Genomic DNA, 21,823 nt, shown 5'->3' with positions numbered 1-21,823 from the left:
CTTTGCTTTGCTTCCTTGGCCGGTCAGCGGTTATGTGTCACTTACAGCTGAGCCTATTTTGGCACCGGAAAGGTTTGAGGAGGGAGTGAGGTGCTGGCGGAGGGGTTTCCAACCCGTATGAGGTCACTTGAAGTGTTTTTCTCGTTCCCCATCTGCCTCTCCTTCCAGCACACAGTTTGACTGATGGGGGGCCTAAGAATAGCCCTTTATGATGTTGCTAGCGTAAACACGCTTGTTTCAAAAGCTCACAGCCCGAAGGTTAAAGACGGCAGCTTGTGACCAGAAGGTTGCCGGTTTAAATGCAGAAAAATAGCATTAAAGGAAGATTTTCTACTTTCTTGAACTGCCCTCGAGCAAGGCCATTAACCCTTTCTTCCTCCGCCGCATCGAACGACCCGAGCTGTAGCTGTAAATATGAATTTGCTCTTAGTCATCTCGCCTTGATAAATAAGGGTTCTTTTTTGGCCTTAGCCATAACACACAGTAAATTACCATTATCATGTTGCAACAACAGACACTATCATTACTGCTACAGTATGCATGCACTTTGGTAATTATGCCATCAACATAATGCTCACCGTCTCACCCAGATGTACGATTAAAAAAAGTTTGAGTCAGCCAGCTAGTAAAAAAATAAAAGAGACAAATGATTCTCAATGCTGGAAACCGCAGGATTGATTGCAACTCCATACTTCCCCTATTTTCTTTTCTTTTGTCGACTTGGTGAGCTGCCAAGCCTCTCAGCTGTTCATAAATTCACCGGGAAAGAAAAGCAATCACGGAGAGAAGAAAGGAGAGGAAAGCATTTCTACAGTTTCATTCATTTTCTTGCTGGTGTGTAGTTACTCTCACTTTTGGATGTATAGTACGCTAATGGCTGGTAAGAATAGTTTCATATGGCTATAGCAGCTAGTCATTGAGCAGTGGATTTTGGATAAGAATAGCTTGTTGTGCCTTGCCTTGGTCCAAAGGCCAGTCACCCCCCTCCACCCCCCCCCCCCCCCCCCCCCCCCCCCCCACCCCCATACCTTCAGGCTTTCCTCAAGGCCTCAACACAAAAACAAGGCCAGCCTTGGGCCCCATTGACAAGAAATGTTTTCACTCAACAGATAAAAACAGGTTGGACACACTTGTTGTAGCTCCAGCTGCGCTCACAGAGCCGTTATCTGTGAGATGAAATGAAGAAATGCAAAAAAGCATTCAAATGGCCAATGATATCTGAGATGGAAATGGAATTCGTGTGAAGGGATGAGCATTCAAATCATAATCCTTTGCTTTCTCGCTAAAAGGCAGAGTAAGGGAAATAGTCGAGCTATTGCAGACATTTTTGCAAATTTAACAGCCAGCGAGCGAATGCTTTAGAAATGAGCAGATAAAGCAACTACTGTATCTGACACCTGGCTTATGTTGCCACTGCAGCTAGTTCAGAAACACACAACTATTATTTCAAGTTTAGTTCAACTCCAAGTAGCTGACTGATTGTGCAACACACAAACACACAACTATCAGCAACATGATTCATTTAAAGGGCAATAACTGAGTGGCAGAACTCAACGACTCACTGGAAGATTTGCACATTTTAATCTTTGTATAATATTCCAAGACTGGATTTAGATAATCTCCCCAAATCAGGGCTTAATTTGACGAGGTTAACAATGGTCAACCAGTGCACAATCTGGGTTTTACTTGTGAAGTACTACATTCAGGGCTCATTCCAGGCAGCGGCGAAGTGCTCGCTGCAGCAATTACACATTTTTGCGTCCGGGACGCGTGTTCATGTGTTTCAGGCGGGAAGATATTCTTTGTAGTCACAGGATCTGTTTACTGATTGGCTGCGGGTCCTCTCTGGACGCACTCTGCCGCAGAATCAAACTGCAGCTTTCCATAGACGTTGCACGGCAGCTCGCCGCAGGCCGCACTTTGCCGCTACTATGATGTGAATTTGGTGTTGGCCCGGACTTCTGTCAGGGGGGTCTGCTAGATAAACAAGCTGTATTACTCTATTTTGATGCTTTTTATGCACTCTGGCACCTTATTTACATTCAAAGTACAAAAAACAATTCCCATTGGGAATCAATCCATTTTCATTGTGATTTAGAAAGTAGGTATATTCCAGCATCACTGCAGTAAGTGTTCCATACCTGGTCTGGGCAGTTTGTGGAGTTTGGGGGGGGAGGGTTACATCAGGAAAGGCATCCGGCGTAAAACCTATGCCAAATCAAATATGTGGATCATAAAATCAGTTGGCAGATGATCTGCTGAGCCGGCCCCTAATGGCAGCGGTAAGGGATTATTCCAAACGCTAATCCAATGAGATTTCATTTAGGAGAGGAGGACGATTTGATTTGATGAAAAATAAGAGAGATTTGTAGGATGGTAGGATTTCGTACATATTTGTAGCAGTTGGAATTATTATTTATACACACTTACTTGAAGAGGTCACCATTAACAACTAAATACTGAACTGTAATCTCAATAGTGTATGTTTTTGCGGTTATTAATATACTTGTAATTAACCTTTCTGTACTAACTGTAAATTATGTTAAATTTAAAAAAAAGAAAATGAAAAAATTGGAAATAAAGCCCCAAAGATAAAGCCAAATTATTTTTCCAAAAATGTATAACTTTAATTTTCTTTTATTGGTCGTTCCCATTTTCAAAATTATATTTTCATTATGCCACGATAGACATGTTTTTCACACAAACAATTGCCTTAAATGTGGTCCCCTTCTTCCTTTTTCTTCCTGCTTTTTAATAACCCTGTTAAAAAAAAAGAAGCTCAAAATGAATATTGACAAACAGAACAGCCTGTACCTAACCTCGGGAATAAAGTTCATTTCCTTTTTGTGTGCAGGAGGTTTGGAACATATGTTTGCAACATTTCAAAGCCACTGGTAAATCTGATTTAAACAAAACATAAAGGTTCAGTGAAATACAACAATAAACTAACTTCAAATCTCAGGTTTAACTCGTGTATCAACAAGTACCCGGCTAGCTTAAGTGTCTCTTGAGCAAAGTACTGCAAAGCTACAGTATCAGTGGAGTTGATTGTGTTTTCAAAGACTTGTCACTCATTTCAAGGGTAATCTTTATCCTTGACATGCAAAGACTGATAAGAGCTGCTTGTCCTCCCTACCACACTCTATGGCTTTACTCCCAAACAGTTTCACTTCTCTATAAATTCAAGCTTTAGTGCCGCTGCTTTTGGCTATTTGAGGGTTTCTATATACAGTTTATACAGCCAGTAGGTCAGTCAGCCAGTCTGCACGTCTTTGTTTGGACAACTGGACAGTGAGACCTTTGGAAAGGGCAGTGGTTGGTGGTGAGGTGGCTAAAGATAACACACACACACACATTTGCATGCGCATACATACACATACATGCAGCTAAAGAGCTTATGAGAGCAGCGGAAACGCTGAGTCATAGAGGGAGAGCAAAGGTAAGAAAAATGTGGCCGGTGTTATGGTCACATGCTCCAGACGCACTGTTGTCTCTGTTGCCTTACTACCAGACACACATACCCACACACACACACACACACACACACACACACACACACACACCAGGTGTAGGGGGTAACTGTTAACTGTAACAGGGGTCACCGTTCCCACTGATATGGCTTAAGCTGCGGTGTTGTGACAGCTCCAAACCTGAACTCTGTAAGCTCGGTTTAATCCACCATGTCACTTAAGATGGTACAACCTGTACTCCTTCAAATACTCATTCAGACACATACCGCTTATCACTTCTTAGCTACACTCAGTGGCTTTATGGTTGCAGAAGCGGGCTTCTGAATCAGCAAGATGATGAACTCTTGGGAGCCGCAGCGGGCCAGCTTATTCTTGCTTTCCTGGTTAAATAAGTATTGAAATAATACTTTTACAAGTGACACCTACATATTTACTTCAAATTGCATATTCATCAGATAATGAAGATGACTCGCTTGTCATCACGTGTGCAAAAAATTGAGCGTCGGCCATGTGATAACAGGTGCATGTGGGGGAGATCGTAAACCTTGTCTCTGTTCAAGGATGGTCTCTGGAATCGGATGTGAATGGTCTCCTTGATCTTTCTCCGGCTGTCGACCGACTCGTGGTTGATGGCTTTGACCCATCCCGGTCAATGACGAGACAGTTTGTTATGATGGCTGTAGTAGTGTGGGATATTACATGCAACATGTTTGTGTCAAGGACCCGGGTCAAGAGACTGAGAGTACACTGGAATGTCAGAAAAAAAAGCTGGTAAATGGAGCTATTTTGTCAAAAGACACATATAGTTACTCTCCAGTATATAAAAACCTTCCTGAGCACATTACTTTATACATTAACATGTCCCCTGAAGCGTTGAATCACTTCGTCCCTGTGGTCAAAAAGTTGAATTCATCAATCACAAAGGCTGGTAGTGGGGATTCCCTCCAGGGGAAGGGCCTTAAATTGAGTAACTGTTAACTAAGGAGTCCCAGTGCCGGGTCATTCTGGGTGAAGCATTTTATCCTTAAAAAAGAGGCATCAGCAGTTTAGCATTACATGTAATTAAATTATTAGGAGAAATGAGAGTGAAAACTGCCAGCTGCAACAGAAATGTGCCTCAGGAACATGAGTTTCCACCACGCCACAGCAATTAACAATTAGCAATAACAAGATGCCACAATAAAAAAAAGAAATACACAGATTGCTACCTTAAACGGAGCAGGTCAACATGTCGGGCTTATTCTTGCGAGAGTAATGGTAGATGAGGAGATCGGTACCGTATGGTCACTAGAACCAATGCTTCGTTACGAAGTCGATGTCAAAATTCTGAAAACGTGACGGTACTCATTTTTCGCAATTACCATAGGCACTGTCAGGGCCCAAGACTAACGGTTATGTTTGGGACACAGTAAACTCACTATCGATGCTAGCATTGTGAACTGTTGAAATCGGCAGGACGAGAGCTAGTTAGCGTTAGCTGTTAGCTCCGTGCAGGACTGTGCTGCTTACTGGCTAGTAACAGCTAATGTTAACTAGCTCTCGTCCTGCCGATTTCAACACGGGAGGTGCCATTGATTTACATTATGATACGTTCAGGCTCTGTTCAGTAAAATGAGTGTTGGGCGAAGGTAGATTCTAATGTTATGATGTGTTCAAATGTAATCTTGTAAAATGTAGTTTTTGGCGAGAAACTCTAGTTGTTTGAAGATGTTTTTACAGCAATGTAAAATAGATAAAAGAGAGTGAATTATGAGCTGTTTAACTTCCTAACAAAAAGCAGTATGCTAACGGTAATACAGGAGTGGATGGGGAAGTACTTGGGATTTATTGTTTGACTTTTGTTTTTTACCGTGGTATCGAATTGGTATCGAGAATCGTGGAATTTCACTGTAATTGGTATCAACTACTAAATTCCTGGTATGTGACTCTACTCTACTAGTTTGTGCATTAAGAATAGAGTTACAGCTAGCAGCTGGTTAGCGTAGCTTAGCATAAAGAATGGAAACAGGGGGAAACAGCTAATTATGAATTAATATCAGTGGATGAAACATAGTAATTTGACAAAGTTCCACTCAAGAGTTCATTCCTGACTGCTTCACTCTGTCTTAAAGTGATCTTCATGCAGTGCATCATGGGATAAGGTTTGCTATGTACACAGTGTTACTCACCAGTGTCTACCTCAAATAGCTGTGATATTTCCATTCTTAAGGTGCTTAGGTGTGTACCGTCTTAACTGCCTGCTCTGCTTAACAATGGCTTATCCCATTCTCCATGTTACCCAAGCGCACGTGCATGAGCGGGAGCGTGGGCGTTTATGTGTGTGTGTGTTGTAAGCTCACTCACATGATAATGTTGTGCTAATACGGGCCCTGCGTGCACACATTCCTATCATAGTTAGCATTTAACCAGACCATTATCAAAGAATGCTGTTGTTTTTGTTGTTGGAAGAAGCATGTGAGCTGGAAGTAAGTAAGTAAGGGCGTGTTTGTCTAAAAGTGTGTTTCAAGGATAACTCAGCTCAACTGTGAATGTAAGACACAGCCGTTTCACAAGAAGGTCCTTCTCTTTTATTTCCTGACAACAGGGACAACTGACTGTAGATCAAGTAAAGACATTTAGAGTGTTTATGCCTCCTATGGAAAGATGTTGAATTCAAAGCAGAGGCAGATTTCATGGCACAAAGGTCATTCACGGAGTCACTTGTGATCGTTTATATGAAGCGGTTTGTTCTTAAATGGCACATGACTTATGACTTAAGAGAACTTGTTGTGGTATCAATTAACAATTACAGTCCTGTTGCATGATTCATGTACAGAGAGTCTGGGGACTTAAGAATCACAATGCCTTTATCAGAATGAATTAGGAGTTTCTATGTAAAAGAGGTTGGACAAAGGGGTTTTGTTTAGGTTGTACTGGTATGACAGTGAATACAATTCAGAAGAGTAGTAGTAGTAATCATTTATTTAGGTTCTAATCGAAAAGGTGTAGACTAGGCTGAAGCTTAAGCTTAATATACCTACCGTTCTTACATAGCATGTTCTACTAAACAAATCATTCACTACTAGGTTAGGCTACACAAAAATAAAACTAAACAATAACAATAACAAACAAAATTAGAAAAGAATACCAAAATTCTAAACGTTTCATAAACAATAATAACCATACTTCAGCCATACCACCTTATTTAAAAAAACATTTTGATCAGCTTCCTCACGATTTTTATCCACAACTGACCGTTTTGTCTTTATTTTTACAGGGTATCCTTCTGCAATGATACAGCATTGACAACCGTAGTAATATTTTATCGTTAAAAAAGAGCTGTTGATGGCACTAGAGGAGAAGTCACAGAATCACCAAAGCTGTTATAATTCAGTATCTCGTAACCATGAATGTCTGTACAGAATTCGTTGCCAATCCATCAAGTGGATGTTGCGATATTCCACAGGAAAAATGACTACTTTGACTTGCTGGTGGCACTGGGGGAAAGGTCAGGAAATCAGAGTCAGTAGGATTCATCATCATGGGACCATCGATGTCTGTAAAAAATGTCATGGCAATCCATCCAATAGTTGCTGAAATATTTCAGTCTGTGCCAAAGTGGTGGGCCAAACACCAAAGACTGCAGCTCGTGGGCCCGAAGGTCAAGAGGGGTCATCGTTACTGAACATGTATGACTTTAATTTACAACTTATTACAGTGTGTTGTAGCTCAGGCATCTGTTATGTCATGAATATCATGTGTTTAATTTACCACCCAGATGTTCCCTGACTGTCACAAGCTTCATTCTTAAATGGGAAACCCCATCTGATCTGTGACCTTCCAGTTCCAGTTCATATGACTGTCAGGTCACTCCGCTCACGTCATTTTGTCGTGGGCTTCCAGAAATACGATCTCCTCACTCGCAAACATTTACAGTATGTGTCAGCGACGTACTGTATAACCCAACACAGTAAAGATACATAAATGGCTTCGCAGCAAACCTCAGTCATCACTATAAATAGATGCTTTAGTAGCCTGATACAGTAGCACTTCCATGAATGGCATGGAAAGCCACAGTGCACTTCTGTGCACGACTGCATTTGTCTCTGTCCTTTGCTTTGATAATCACGTGCCTGGTCCGAGCGTGACCTGAGTTTATTAGCATGGCGAGTGTGTGTGACTGTGTGTGTGTGTGTGTGTGTGCGGTTTCTGGCCTGGGGGGCTGTTGAGTAAGCCTCATGATGCACAGCGTGGTCATAAGACACAAGTGCGATGGCAGGATTGGGTGACAGGGGGGAGTGTGTGTGTGTGTGTGTGTGTGTGTGTGTGTGTGCGTGTGTGTGTGTGTGTGTGTGTGTGTGTGTGTGCGTGCGTGTGCGTGTGCGTGTGCGTGTGCGTGTGCGTGTGTGTGTGTGTGTGTGGAGGGGGGTTTGACAGGAGGGGAAGCGAGGCCACAGGTGGTCAAGTGGAGAGGAGGCGAAGGAGGAGGGGTGGAAGTGAAACAGGGAATAAGGCAAGGCAATATTATTCTGCTTCTGAAAAATAACACACCAATTTCAATATTAACGAACCATCCCGGTTGGGCTGATATATGGTTGCTGCGTTTTACATACAATGTATTTAGTGGAAGTAGGGCACATATAGGAGGAAGGGTATGAGGTCATGGAAGAAGAAGGTAGTGAAGAAAAGATAGAGGGGGATAGAAAACGAGCATTTTTTCTTTTCATCTCCTAAAACTCAGTATGATGTCTTATTGTAAGAATTGTGTGTGTTATATTTGGTCGGCGTTGATGACATGTTTGAGGCAGCATTTGAGGGGGGGTTTCAGCTTGGATTGGATTGGCTGCATTCAGAGGTGTAACCTAATACTGTATGTGTTGTTAGCAGGATGATTTATTGACCATGTGAGACTGACCAAGCCAGGCTTTGATGTCTGGCGCAGCTGTCCGACTCTGTCTCCGTCTCTGTCTTAGTGTCCCTCTTTAGGATTCTGCCTCTTCCTCACTGATTCCCAACCAGAGGAACTTGTACTCCTTATATTAAGTAGGGCTGATATAACTGGAAATGATCATTTTTACATCATTATTCCCATTTTCATTGAAAAACATATTAATATGATTATGGAGTGATTTTTGCAGGAATCTGTACCAATTAAAGATTTTTTCTTAAGTCTGTAGAATATAGTGTGTAGACCAGGACATCTCTGCAGCACCACAATATTTAATATAAAATGCTATTTTCACAAATATTTTGCCTCCTGCGATTTGAAAATTGCATATTGCAATTTCGATAAAATTTTGATGAATTGTGCAGCCCTTATATTGAGTCAGCTGGAACATGTGGCTAGGGTTAGTGTGCATAAACTAGTTAGCAAGCGAGCAGAGAGGTTGAAACCGTTGAAAAAAAAGTGATGAATAAACTGTTCAAATATTTAGCCAGAAGTAATGGATAAATGTTTGAAATGGTTAGCTTATAGTAATAGATAAATGGTTGTAAAAAACAGTACAGATAGCTTAAAGTATTGCTAAACAGTTGAAACCATTTGCTAAAAGTAATGGATAAACAATTCAGAGAATAGCTTAAAGCAGCTACCGTAAGCTATAATCAATATTTTGTAGTAGAAATGTCAAAACAATGTGACAATGTATAAGGGGTCATTCGTAATGATGAACTTACAGATAATTATTACAAAAAATCTACTTTAAGCTCATTTTTTAGCTGTACGGCCCACAACTTTACTGTTTTGGTTCACTCTCGCTGCACCTATAGCATCGTTTTCAGCTAAAAAGCTAAAAAAAAAACTGCACACTACCTGCTTAGCACCAAACAGCAGACTCAGCTAGCGACTACAGCGGGTGAACATAGAGGAGCATTTAGCAGCTAAAAAGCCAGATAGTGGAGTTGGTAGGGACCAAAAACAGAGATAAAAGAGAGTGAATTTTGGACTTACAACTCCAAATTAATGATAATGTTGCTCTGTAATGGCTGGATGTGTAAATAAGCAAGCTGGTCTCAAACACCGTTCGTAGCTATACCTACGAAACGTAATGCACTATAATTAGTACAAAATCAGTCTGCATGTAATCCACGTAATCTTGAACCAGGAAGTATAAAGAGCAACAAACGCAGCGTAGGGAGGAGGTCGGGTTCGGGGAGTCTAAAACACCTGACTTTCGCCCAGGAGACCGGTGTTCGTACCCCGTGTGAAACCAGACGCCACTTCAAGAGTTATTTTATCCCAAACCACAATCTTTTCCTAAACCTAATCAAGTAGTTTTGTTGCCTAAACCGAACCAAGTTGTTTCCTGTGAAGACGGAAGTTTATTTTCAAAAGACTTAATGCATGTAACGAGTGGAAATTGACATGTGAGTCACGTGTTGCTGGACATTCGTAGGAAAACACTGAGGAATCATTTTTTGTAAGATAGATCGTATTTTCATCGTCATCGTGATATGAACATGCACGATAAACACATCACAAAAGTCTGCCTGAAATGTGATGATTAAGAAAAATCATTTTCTTTAGGGATGGTTACTGAAACACAGTATTAAACGGACTGCTGGACTAAAGACCGCAACATTAGTATTTATTATCACGCTGACTCCAGTGAGATATTAATGAGTTTATATGGTGACTTTGCTGTTGTAAACATTACTGTTGCTGCTCTAGAAACAACATTTAGCCAAGTTATATTTAAAATATCAGTATAGTATATACTAACATGCACACTTCAATATTTGTTTATTTATCGCAAGTCATATTGTCACAGCAATATTGAACAATGATATTACACATTGCAGATGTTCTACATATCATGCAGGCCTAATGAGAATACGTATAGACATAAGCAACTGTTTGCTAACATGTGCGCTATATCAACTTAAAAGGTGAACAAATGATAGTGTTGTGTTCACAACTTATTTGCACTAACCTTAAAGTGGCCAAAAAATCAGTTACTGTAGGTTTTAAGTACTGTAATGGATAAATGGTTGAAATATAGCTGAAAGTAATGAATAAATGGTTGAAATATAGCTGAAAGTAATGGATAAATGGTATAGTGGTGTCAATGTGGGGGTACTTGAAGGATGAAAGGGTTCATCTGAGAGGACTGTGGGGATACATCACCACTGCTTTACCTGTTCACCATCTGCATGGAAGTCCTGCTTTCTGTCTAGACAGAGATATAAAAGATAAAGGTGGGAAGTGAAGTTGGTGGAACGTGAGAGACTGTAATAAGAGATGGAAGAGAAGTTAACAGACAGCAGACAGACAGTCTATATCTTTACACCCTTTTCCTTCCAACCTCCTCCTGTGGCACGTGGGTGACCGTGTGAAGCAGTTGGTACTTTACCCATTAATATATTCACTGTGTAAAGTGTTGAACATTGTGTTCCATGGCACTGGCTGTACGACTGAGTCTCAGCCTCACGGCGGAGGAGGGGAGATGAGGACGGAGAGCAGAGAGGAGATGTAAAGACAAAATAAGGACATGATAAGATGTGAAAAGAGGGGAGGGGGGGAACTCTGTGTGTCGCTGAAGAAGAGAAGTGAGAGAGAGAGAGCGAGAGAGAGAGAGAGAGAGAGGCTGAAGAAGAGAAGAGAAGAGAGAGAGAGAGAGAGAGAGAGAGAGAGAGAGAGAGGCTGAAGAAGAGAAGTGAGAGTGAGAGAGAGAGAGAGAGAGGCAGTGGTTGGTGAGGGGGGGATTGGAGTCAGAGCTGACAGGGTAGTGTGACATTTTCCTGTGAGGACAAATTGTTCCGAAAAATCAACAAAGAGGCAGAAGAGAGGCAGAAGAGAAGCAAAAGAGAGGCAGAAGAGAGGCAGAAGAGAGGCAGAAGAGAGCAGAAGAGAGGCAGAAGAGAGGCAGAAGAGAGGCAGAAGAGAAGCAGAAGAGAGCAGAAGAGAGGCAGAAGAGAGGCAGAAGAGAGCAGAAGAGAGCAGAAGAGAGGCAGAAGAGAGCAGAAGAGAGGCAGAAGAGAGCAGAAGAGAGGTAGGGTGACACTGCGGCACCAACTACAGAAATGTTTGAGCTTTTCTGAAACATCAATGTGCTCGCAGCATCGCCAGCCCCTTTTGATTGGCTCGCTCTGCATCTGCAAATGGAACCTAATCAATGATTTCCTAACAGGCTCATGAGCTCGGCCACATGTTGGAACAGCACACTTCTTGTATGCCTATTCCACATTGCACTAAAACCATCATATGTCCTGGATTTGCGCGGACGCATACGACTAAATCATCGCCATCTGTCCTCGGTTAATCTCCTTTTTTCATTCACTGAGCTCTCGTAATGTGAAACTGTGGTCGACGTAGGGAGACTGTTATCCAATTCCAACTGGTTTACTAACCTCTTTCCCAGCCACGCCGCACTGCTCATCCTCTCCTCTCATCCCTGCCTCTCCCTGCACTTCCTCTGAGGCTGTTTAAGGACACGGTGCACTCAGTGCCCTCCCGTCTCTGCTCATCCCTCCTCCTCCTCCTCCTCCTCCTCCCTCACTTTCTCTACTCCACTCCTGCTCCTCTCCTCACCTGTCATACGCCTTTCGCTCCACGTTCGTCTCCTCTGTTCACCTCCCCGTCGTTTTCCCCTCGCTTTTCCTTTGTGTCTGCAGCATTGTAATGCCGAGCCACTGCATAGCCGGCATACCCCTGATCTAACATCTGGGCTCCAGAAAAAGGAGAGGAGAGGGCTGTTCCCTTCCTCATGAATATTACACCGACAGAGAGGGGTGAGGTGGTAAGTGGCAGAAAATAGGCCCTTGCACAGAGGTGTGAAAAGAGTCAATCACTGGCAAGGTGTGCGTGTGGATTCACAGTGGTACCCTCATGTAGAACTGACTGGTGTAAATCGGGTCCTGCTCTCTCACAGGTGTATATTTAGCCATGAATGCGCCTGTTGGCAGTTACCGGTATTTGGTATCTTCTCGACAGAAGAACACAGCTGACACACACAGACGAGACGGGGGTAACGGGGAGAAACAAACAGACAGGCAGCCGGGGTGGAACCACAAAAAGGGAATTGACATTCCCAAGATGTTTTTTTTTGAAGGGATGGGATTTATTGACCACAATATAAACTCATTATAAAATGAAAGACAAAGAAGACACATTCAATCTTTTCTTGGATTCAGTCAGGATACTCTGAGCAAGCTTGACACACACATTAACCCTCAGATACACAGCATATGATGAACATGAACACATATTTATGAAACTCAGAAGAACTCAGAAGAAATGGATGGTAATATAGGAGGCGTCTGGGGTGGTGGAGGGAGCTCAGCTTGTGAGAGCAGGCAGCAGTGTTAAAGTGTGCCTGACTGTTTATATCAACCTCCTGTTGGGAGAAATGGGGCGCGGACATACATGATCGGAAACCCCCTCCTCCAGCACCTTTCTCTATCTATCCTGCATGTGCAGACGAATTAACGTTGTTGCGGGACCACACGGATATACTGTAAGTAGGTGTTGTGAATCTGGTGTGAATTTATTTTATTAATTTATTTATTTGTATATATTATCTATTATTATTATTATTATTATTATTATTTATTTTAATTTATTTTATTTCAAAATAAAACTTTTTAGTTTTGTATATGTTTTGTTTATATTTTTATATATTTCTTATTTATGTATTTATTCTTTATTTTATTTGTATTATTATTATTTTTATTACCATTTCTTCTCCACCCTTGTTTTTGAATACTTTGTTTTTCAATTTATGTTACTATCTGTTATTATTAGGGCTGTCAAAGTTAGTGCGATGATAACGCAATAACACACATTTGTTTGAACGACACTAATTTCTTTAACACTTTAACGCAACTTGCGATTTTTAGGTTGCGGCTCAGTTTTAAAGCTAGAAGATACTGGCATCGTATGAAACTAGACACCTAAGGAATCCATCGGTACCAACCATTTCGACTAGCAGGTTGAGAAGGAGGCTAAAAAAAAGCTCCAAACTTACGCTAAATTTTAGTGAGGAAAAACTGTCATGTCCATTTTCAAAGGGGTCCCTTGACCTCTGACCTCCAGGTATGTGAATGTAAATGGGTTCTATGGGTACCCACGAGTCTCCCCTTTACAGACATGCCCACTTTATGATAATCACATGCAGTTTGGGGCAAGTCATAGTCAAATCAGCACACTGACACACTGACAGCTGTTGTTGCCTGTTGGGCTGCAGTTTGCCATGTTATGATTGGAGCATATTGTTTTATGCTAAATGCAGTACCTGTGAGGGTTTCTGGACAATATCTGTCGTTGTTTTGTGTTAATTGATTTACAATAATAAATATATACATACATTTGCATAAAGCAGCATATTTGTCCACTCCCATGTTAATAAGAGAATTAAATACTTGACAAATCTCCCTTTGAGGTACATTTTGAACAGATAAAAAAATGCGCAATAAACCGCAAATGATTCGTGATAAATTGCAATTAACTATGGACAATCATGCGATTAATCACGATTAAATATTTGAATCGATTAACAGCCCCGGTTATTATATGAACATATTACTTTATTTGTTATGGTTTTTATTGTTGTTGTCAGTTTTCATAAAATAATAAAAAGCATGATTAAAAAAAAGAAAAACTATAGCAATTTTCTAATGCAGTTTCCCGTGATATGAACTGATGAATCAAGTGGAAGCGTTTTGTGTTGATGGAGCCTTGGAGGCTCTCCTATTGCCAGTCAACCTAACGTTGTCTATACAGAAACAGAACAGGACTTGTGAGTGCATCCAGAACCTTAACAGATCTACGAGGACAAATGGGATCTGTAGGTCTTTTATAATGTCAGCCAGTCTGTCTAGTAGCTCGGGATGCAGAAAGTTCTACAGAACTGTTGGTGTGGTTGGTGGAGTGTTGGTGTGTGTGCAGAGGAGGGCTGGCTCGTATCACATCATGAGGCCCGTTGGCAGTTTGTATCGGGGTGTGATTTGGACTCGAGAGGCAGAAAAAGAAAAGAGCAAACAGAAAGAGAGGGGAAATCAAGGGAGACATAGAAGACGAGCAGGTAAAAGGACAAATGTAGAGAGATGGAGGAGATTTATTGTGCTGAACAACCTGCAAGGTGTAGTGTATTCCCTGGAGACCCATTTACACAACACACACACACACACACACACACACATGGCAGCATGTTATCAATATTGTTTCTTGCAGTGGTAGCTATCATGTCGGTGCGCACCAATTACTCAGCCTGGAGCAGCAAATGTGTGGTCGCTACCGCAGAGGAAAAGCTACATGGCTCACAACACTATTGATCAAAACCTGTCGGCCTGCCTCTGGATGTGCGTGTGCTTGTGTACCTGTGTGTGTGTTTTCTATGTGCACAGGCATGCTTTTCCCCATTTCCGCTCGTGTGTGCGTTTGGCGAACGTGTGTGTTCAGGCACACGGGGCACAATTGAGAGCGGGCAAAGATGCTGTTTATGAAATTGGTATCATTTATCTTGGATGTGGTGGAGGGTGGCGGAGGCTGCCAGGGGCTTCCACAGCTGGAAATATCCAAACACAGGAACAAGCTTGTGGTCGGCACGGCGGTAGAGTGGAGCAGATGTGTGTGGCGTTTAGAGAGGATTTGAACAAGTGGGCCATCCCATTCAGGTTTCTGTTGCTCAGATTACCCAGTAGCATGAACAGAACCGAGCATGGATCTTTGGATTCTAAAAGATTTATTTAAATGCTTTGGGGGTTTTTTTTGTGTAGTGTAAATGGAGACGGGTGGTGGTAGCTCCAAGGCTGTTGGTGCTAGGTGCAGTAACTTCCTGGAATCGGGCAGAGTGCTGACACTGCACAAGTATTGGGAAGATGGATAAACTAGCTAGATAGCTGTTAGTCACCCTACCTACAACCAGAAATTGTTGTTTTTACATTCCTGTATTATATATATATATATATAATATATAATATATATATATAATATATATTATATATATTATATATATATATATATATATATATAGAGAGAGAGAGAGAGAGAGAGAGAGAGAGCGAGAGAGAGGTTGTGGAAGGCAGACATTTGAACTTTAGGGAGAGACAGGCTAGCTATTTCCCTCCGCTTCCAGTCTTTAAGCTAAGCTAGGCTAACCACTTTCTGGCCTATATTTTTAAAAATGGCAAACTAGTCCTCTAAATCACTGGTCCCTAACCTGGGGGTCGTACCCCCACTAGGGGTTGCCAAAGCTTCACGGGGGGGGGACTCAAATTTAGTCCCGGGACTAAAATTACCCGGAACTTCTTGGTGGACACTCAGTTTAAGACAGCTTATATCAAAATATACATGACCTATATCTCTGCATTTCATTCATTTCTGTGAAGAAAACTAAATGAAATTGTTATTTCTAAAATTTTGAGTGTTATTTAAGATCTAAACTAAGAAATTAGGAAAGTATGCAGTTAAAACAACCGAAGAGCTAATAGAAAAATGGCAAAGCATTAGTGACAAGAAACCACTGAATTTTTGATGTATGACATTTAAAAATAAAAAAAATACATAATACAGACAGAGATTTGTATTAAAAGTTCCTAAAAATAACAGGAAAACTCATCTGTGATCATCTGCTCAAAATTCATCCAAATCACTCATTTTACACAAACTTCCTGCAGTTATTCTGTTCAATATTTGGGTGTATTGTACAACTGATCAGTTGTTCTCTACTGTTATTGTTATGCATTGAATGTAATATAAAATATCCATCAAATATGTCACCTAGTCAGGAGTCGTCAGTTTACTGAATGATAGAAAAGGGGTCCCTTGAGGGAAAAGGTTGGGAACTACTGCTCTAAATGATATTAAAAGACATAAATGAGCATGAGAGAGAGAGAAAGTGGAACATCCTTCTGTGTATTTCTGTGGTTTAGCATTGATTGAGCCACGGTTGCAGACTTAAGCCTCTGTGAAAGGTGACGACCTCTGACAGCAGTCTCACATGAACGGGGTCAAACATGGATTGAAGATGCATTCACTATACCCACAACTACACAGGTCTGCGCTATTAAACAAGACTGAAGTGATTTGCTGTGCAGCATATGATCCGCAGTCTGCTAGTCTGATTTAGCCTTTCAGCATAGACACGCAGCCTCGATACCAGCCCGCTGAAGTCCATTTTGGATGAGAACATCAATCCAGTAGCTAAATGTGAAGTCAGTGATGCACTTTGGTTCAATGGATCTAATTCTATTCCAGGAAATTTTGATTTGAATGCTAACAAAGAGCACAAACGTATTCATTCAGTCCAAAGCAGTAACTGCAGGTTCACTTTAAGCATCACTGACAACTTTGGAGCTGTTACATTTATAAATAAAGCCAAAAGTCTTTCACACTTCACATCCTTTTTTAACATAAACCTCATCGAGGATAAAATTGATTATTGGAATGACTTTACTGAATGTAAAGAGTAGCGTATGTTCAGACGGACATCAGGGAAGCAAATTGAGTTTGCAATGAGAAACGTCTTTCCATAGCCGTCCTCTCATTCCCGTTGATGTATGCATTGGCCCTTTATATTGTAGACTGCATGTCATCTGATAGGTAGTGATCCCTGATGAGCGTCGCTTCTGCCTCTAACGATGATTAAAATGGAGTGTGTTGCAGTACACTCCGATGATTGACAGAACAATGTCATTCAGAGCGTGTGCGTGCTTGCAAGCAAATGACAGCATACGTGCACATGCACTGTAATGACTGTGTCTATGCGTGTATTTACTGTAAGTGCGTTCACACAGACATACCACACATACGTTAATGCATTGCATGGAGGTTTGTGCATGTATGTATGTGCACGTGGTGTGTTAATGGGTTCAGATGGCTCTGATCTTGCCGACTCTTTACCATCCGTCTCTCTCTCTCTCTCATTATGCATCAAACCCTGTCTGACAGCTTTGGCAGCTCGTCAGCTCTACTCTGCACACATGCCTATCAAACCCCGTCCAAGCAAATAAGCAATTAATCATTAGCATCCACAAGCAGCCGACGCTGGGGAAGCGAGGAGGAGGAGGAGGAGGAGGAGAAGAAAGCCGGGGTATCAGGGTTCATTTGGGTTCAAATATGACCCCATCTCCCTTCACACACACACAAATACACACAGTTCCCTGGTGAATTGGGCAGTGGCGACCATATAACAAGGGGATTATCTTCTTAATAAGTCAGGGGATGAATTATGGAAATGAGCATGGGACGGTAAAAAAAAGAAACAACTGGACAGCATCTGTTGACTAACAAAACAAACTATTATCCCTATTGTGTTTTCCTCTCCATCACAGTAATGGCGATTAGATGATTGTCATTGAAATGATTAAATGGGAAAGAGTGTACCCTCCTGTATGTCATTTAGTTTGAACCCACAAGACAAATCAGCTAGTATGTACTTTGAAAATGGGATATTTGAGTCCAAGCTTGGGGATAAAATGGCTGAATAGTCAGGGTTAAGTGAAGGTAAAGTATTAACCGTAGATTTCGGAGGAAAAAAGATCACCCTCAGATACTTTTGTATATAATCATTCAATATGTGATGTTTCTTTCTCTCAGCCTGTCATGTCTACATACACTTACAACCTTGCCTTCTAAATATTACTACCGATTCAACGTATCCTCATACAACGGTTCCTATGATATCTTACCAAAAGTTATTACTCATTTTTCACAAGTTCTCCTACGAATGTCCAGCAACATGTGTCAATTTCTGCTCCAGTCTTTTCAAAATAAAGTTCCGTCTTCAGAGGAAACAACTTTGTTAGGTTGAGGCAACAAAACTACTTAGTTAGGTTAAGGAAAAGATTATGGTCTGGGTTCAAATAACATCGGAAGTAACATAACTTAAGTACAGAAGTTACGTTACAAATAAATCAATGTTGACCTTTGCTTTCACTTTTTGGCTAAGAACAGCGTCTTCACAAGAAACTACTTGGTTAGGTTTAGGCAACAAAACTACTTAGTTTAGGTTTAGGAAAAGATTGTACTATGGGTTCAAATAACGCTGTGTGGCGTAACTTAAGTACGGAAGTTACGTGACAAAAAAATTCAACGTGGATTTCTTGTTTCACATGGGGTACGAACAACGATCTCCTGGGCGAGCCACCCATCCACCCCGACCTCCTCCCTACGCTGCGTTTGGCGTTCTTTTTATATTTCCTGGTTCATAATTATGTCAATTACATAGGAATTGTGGGAAATATATGAATTATAGTGCATTACTTTTCGTAGATATAACTACGAACGGTGTAGGAGAACAGCCTGACCAACATGTTTTGTAGGTAAGTATAGGTCTGAATTACAACGACAGACAACATCTGGTTTCAGTGTTGTGACGTTTTAATACAGCCGTGAACTATTGCCAGTGAGCGCTTTGGATAAATGTTCCAATATTATTTAATGGACAGATTTGGGAGTGGTATCAATCTCAAATACGGAAGTGCCTCAAAACCAAATCAATATGGATGCCTCACATCAGTACATTGTTCAGGGTCACTAAACGCAGATTCAGTACTGAAGATATGGTGTCAATGCACCACATGTTCAACCCTCACTTTACCAACCATGCAACCGTCTTGCGCTGTCTGATAACGTAATTGCTCGTAATCTTACCCATTAACATACACGTGCCTCCACACTTTCAGTTTAGAAGGACAAATATTACAATTCTGCCAAAAACTAAAACTCACTCACAAATATAAGAATACAACTTTATACATTTTTATGACCCTCAGTCATTCTCTCATCTCATTTTATAGCCGCTATCGTTTCCTCAGTCTGTTTGCTCAGTGTCAGATAGAGATAGCAGGTCCTTCCTGTCTTGTCTTGTAATTGGTCCAGAGGATTTTATTGTCCTTGATTGCTATCGACCAATCTTCTGTCATTGGCCAAGGTGCCCGGGTCGACCTCTGACCCCTGCAGATAATGTCACATATCCAGTTACATGCCGGATGTGGCAATATAATCCTGCTGGGGATTAGATTATAAAGAACAGGAGAATGATTTTGCTGGTGGAGTTAGGACAGTTGGTTGTGGCTGGACTGAAAACTGGAAAAGTATTTTTTGCAGAACTTTTAAACCCTTAATAGATGTACTCAGTTTAATTTACCCGGAAATAGAAAGGTTTTAGTAGCAACCATAAAAAACGTATCCCATGACATTTTGCAGTTCAAACCAAGACATACACCCTGTTATAATACAAACACACACATAAGCCACCCTATATGACTCCCACCCCCACCCCCACCCCGTCACACAGGAATAAACAAGTGAACCCTGTGACCGCACCAACTGCACCCTCAATGTGATAACTTTGAGATGGAGGGAGAAATCTGTGTAAAGATGTGAGAAAGAAGCCAAAAAAAAGAGAAAAGTGAGTGTGACAGGAAGCAAATAGAGCCAGAGAGAGTTTGCTGGTGAAAGAAGGCAGTGGACTAAACAGACTGTAAACTCCTCTCCCAGGGGTCCACTGGAGATTTCACAGCTGGAAGGCTGCGTGGTGGTGCCAAGTCTCTCTCTGCACCCCCTCCACTCCTCCACAGATCAGTAGCATCATTATGTGTGTCTCCCCATCCCTCTCTGTTTTTACAGCCCTAGCAACAACTGCCACGATGTATGCCTTTCATTTTTCTAATTTTTCACCTTGGACAAATGGCAGGGTGTCTCTCGAAGAGTCAAACACATGATAACGGGTAGATGATAACGGGTAGTCTAAAGTTACCACAGCTCCCAGCCGTTTGATATAGGGATATCTGCCGCGTCGCCACTGGCTGCTGCAGACGCACACATACACACAGAGGCATGCGAAGAATGAAGCTTTGACAGACAGACAGACAGACAGTCGCTTTGTTGATATCAGATGCGTGGCGATGAAGCCAGCAGATTAGGTGTGGCATTTCTGATCTGACACACAGTATACACTCATTAAATTCCAACCAGACCAGCAGGGACCTATCAGGAATATTATACAATACAGATAAGATGCTTCCTCTGCGCTGTTGTAACCTTTGGTGTTTCTCTTTCAATTTGTAAATGACGTGTAAAAATCCCAAATATTGGCATTTGTTGTGTTCACTTCCTCAAAACTGGCTGGAGTGTTAGCTTGTTTACAACCTGTCTGATCACCTGACCGCTCTTTTTAGCAATGTCTGGCCTCAGCAACTACTTCAGCGAGTACACTGTTATCATAACTGATAGAACTAATGGTCAAAACTACACGATAAGCTGTAATAAACCAACATTTCCTTTAACAACCACTCAACAAGGTAAAATCAGTGCAACCAAGGTCAGTTGGCAGTTCATTTGCTATCTGACTGTATCAGAACAAGCCCAATAAAGATAATCATGTGCTCAGTCAAGGAAATTCCACGAGGTAACTTGTAAAGTGCCGTCACATGACCCCCCGCTGTTGACATTTTTTTGTCACCTTTCACTGTACAAAGTTTACATTTGCCGTGTCGGCTCCCTGTGATAGATTTTGCCCCCAAACGCCTCCAGTCTCAAAGCACACAAAGCTGTCGGCTGAAGGCTGTTGAACCATATCTGGAGTTATGCTTTTGTTTTCACCTAGCACTTGAGCTGTGACGCATCAGCGCTCGCTTTAGCCTTCAACTCACTACAGCACAGACACTCCCCAATGTGTTTACACTGATATCTGCAGAGACTCACTTGGAGCCACATGTTGTACAATCAGTCATCAAAAATCATGTGAAAATCATGTGAAAATCATGTGACAATATAAAAAAAATAATCCACTCGACCTTGAAAAAGGTGTGTTATGGGTAAAAGGATAAGACGAGAATTTAGTTTGATATTGTTATTATTTGGGCTGTTAACGCGATAATAACACGTTAACGCAAATTTGTTTTAACGCCACTAATTTCTTTAACGTATTAATGCAACTTGTGATTCTTAGGTTGTAGCGGCTCAGTTTTAAAGCTAGAGTGAAGATACTGGTATCATATGATGAATCCATCGGTACCAACCATGTCATAGTTACGTGTCGAGGAGGTTAAATAATGCTCCAAACTTACGCTAAATGTTGGCGAGGAAAAACTGTCATGGCCATTTTCAAAGAGGTCCCTTGACCTCTGACCTCCAGATATGTGAATGTAAATGGGTTCTATGGGTACCCACGAGTCTCCCCTTTACAGACATGCCCACTTTATGATAATCACATGCAGTTTGGGGCAAGTCATAGTGAAGTCAGCACACTGACACACTGACAGCTGTTGTTGCCTGTTGGGCTGCAGTTTGCCATGTTATGATTGGAGCATATTGTTTAATGCTAAATGCAGTACCTGTGAGGGTTTCTGGACAATATCTGTCATTGTTTTGTGTTGATAATTGATTTTCAATAATAAATATATACATACATTTGCATAAAGCAGCATAT

At 41.4% G+C, this 21,823-nt stretch overlaps 1 long non-coding RNA gene across 1 annotated transcript; it reads right to left on the bottom strand.

Moving 5' to 3' along the window:
• Window positions 1-4,963: 4,963 nt before the first annotated feature.
• On the bottom strand, window positions 4,964-16,588 carry LOC119482923. Its single transcript, XR_005205578.1, has 3 exons — window positions 16,578-16,588; window positions 6,929-6,933; window positions 4,964-5,161 (listed from the first exon to the last, which is right to left on the bottom strand). It is a non-coding gene; the product is annotated as an uncharacterized LOC119482923 (long non-coding RNA).
• Window positions 16,589-21,823: the final 5,235 nt, after the last annotated feature.

The sequence above is a fragment of the Sebastes umbrosus genome, chromosome 23 (assembly GCF_015220745.1).
Source record: "Sebastes umbrosus isolate fSebUmb1 chromosome 23, fSebUmb1.pri, whole genome shotgun sequence".
Classification (NCBI taxonomy): domain Eukaryota; kingdom Metazoa; phylum Chordata; class Actinopteri; order Perciformes; family Sebastidae; genus Sebastes; species Sebastes umbrosus.
The sequence above is the reverse complement of the archived record's forward strand: the minus strand, read 5'-3'. Positions and strand labels throughout refer to the sequence as shown.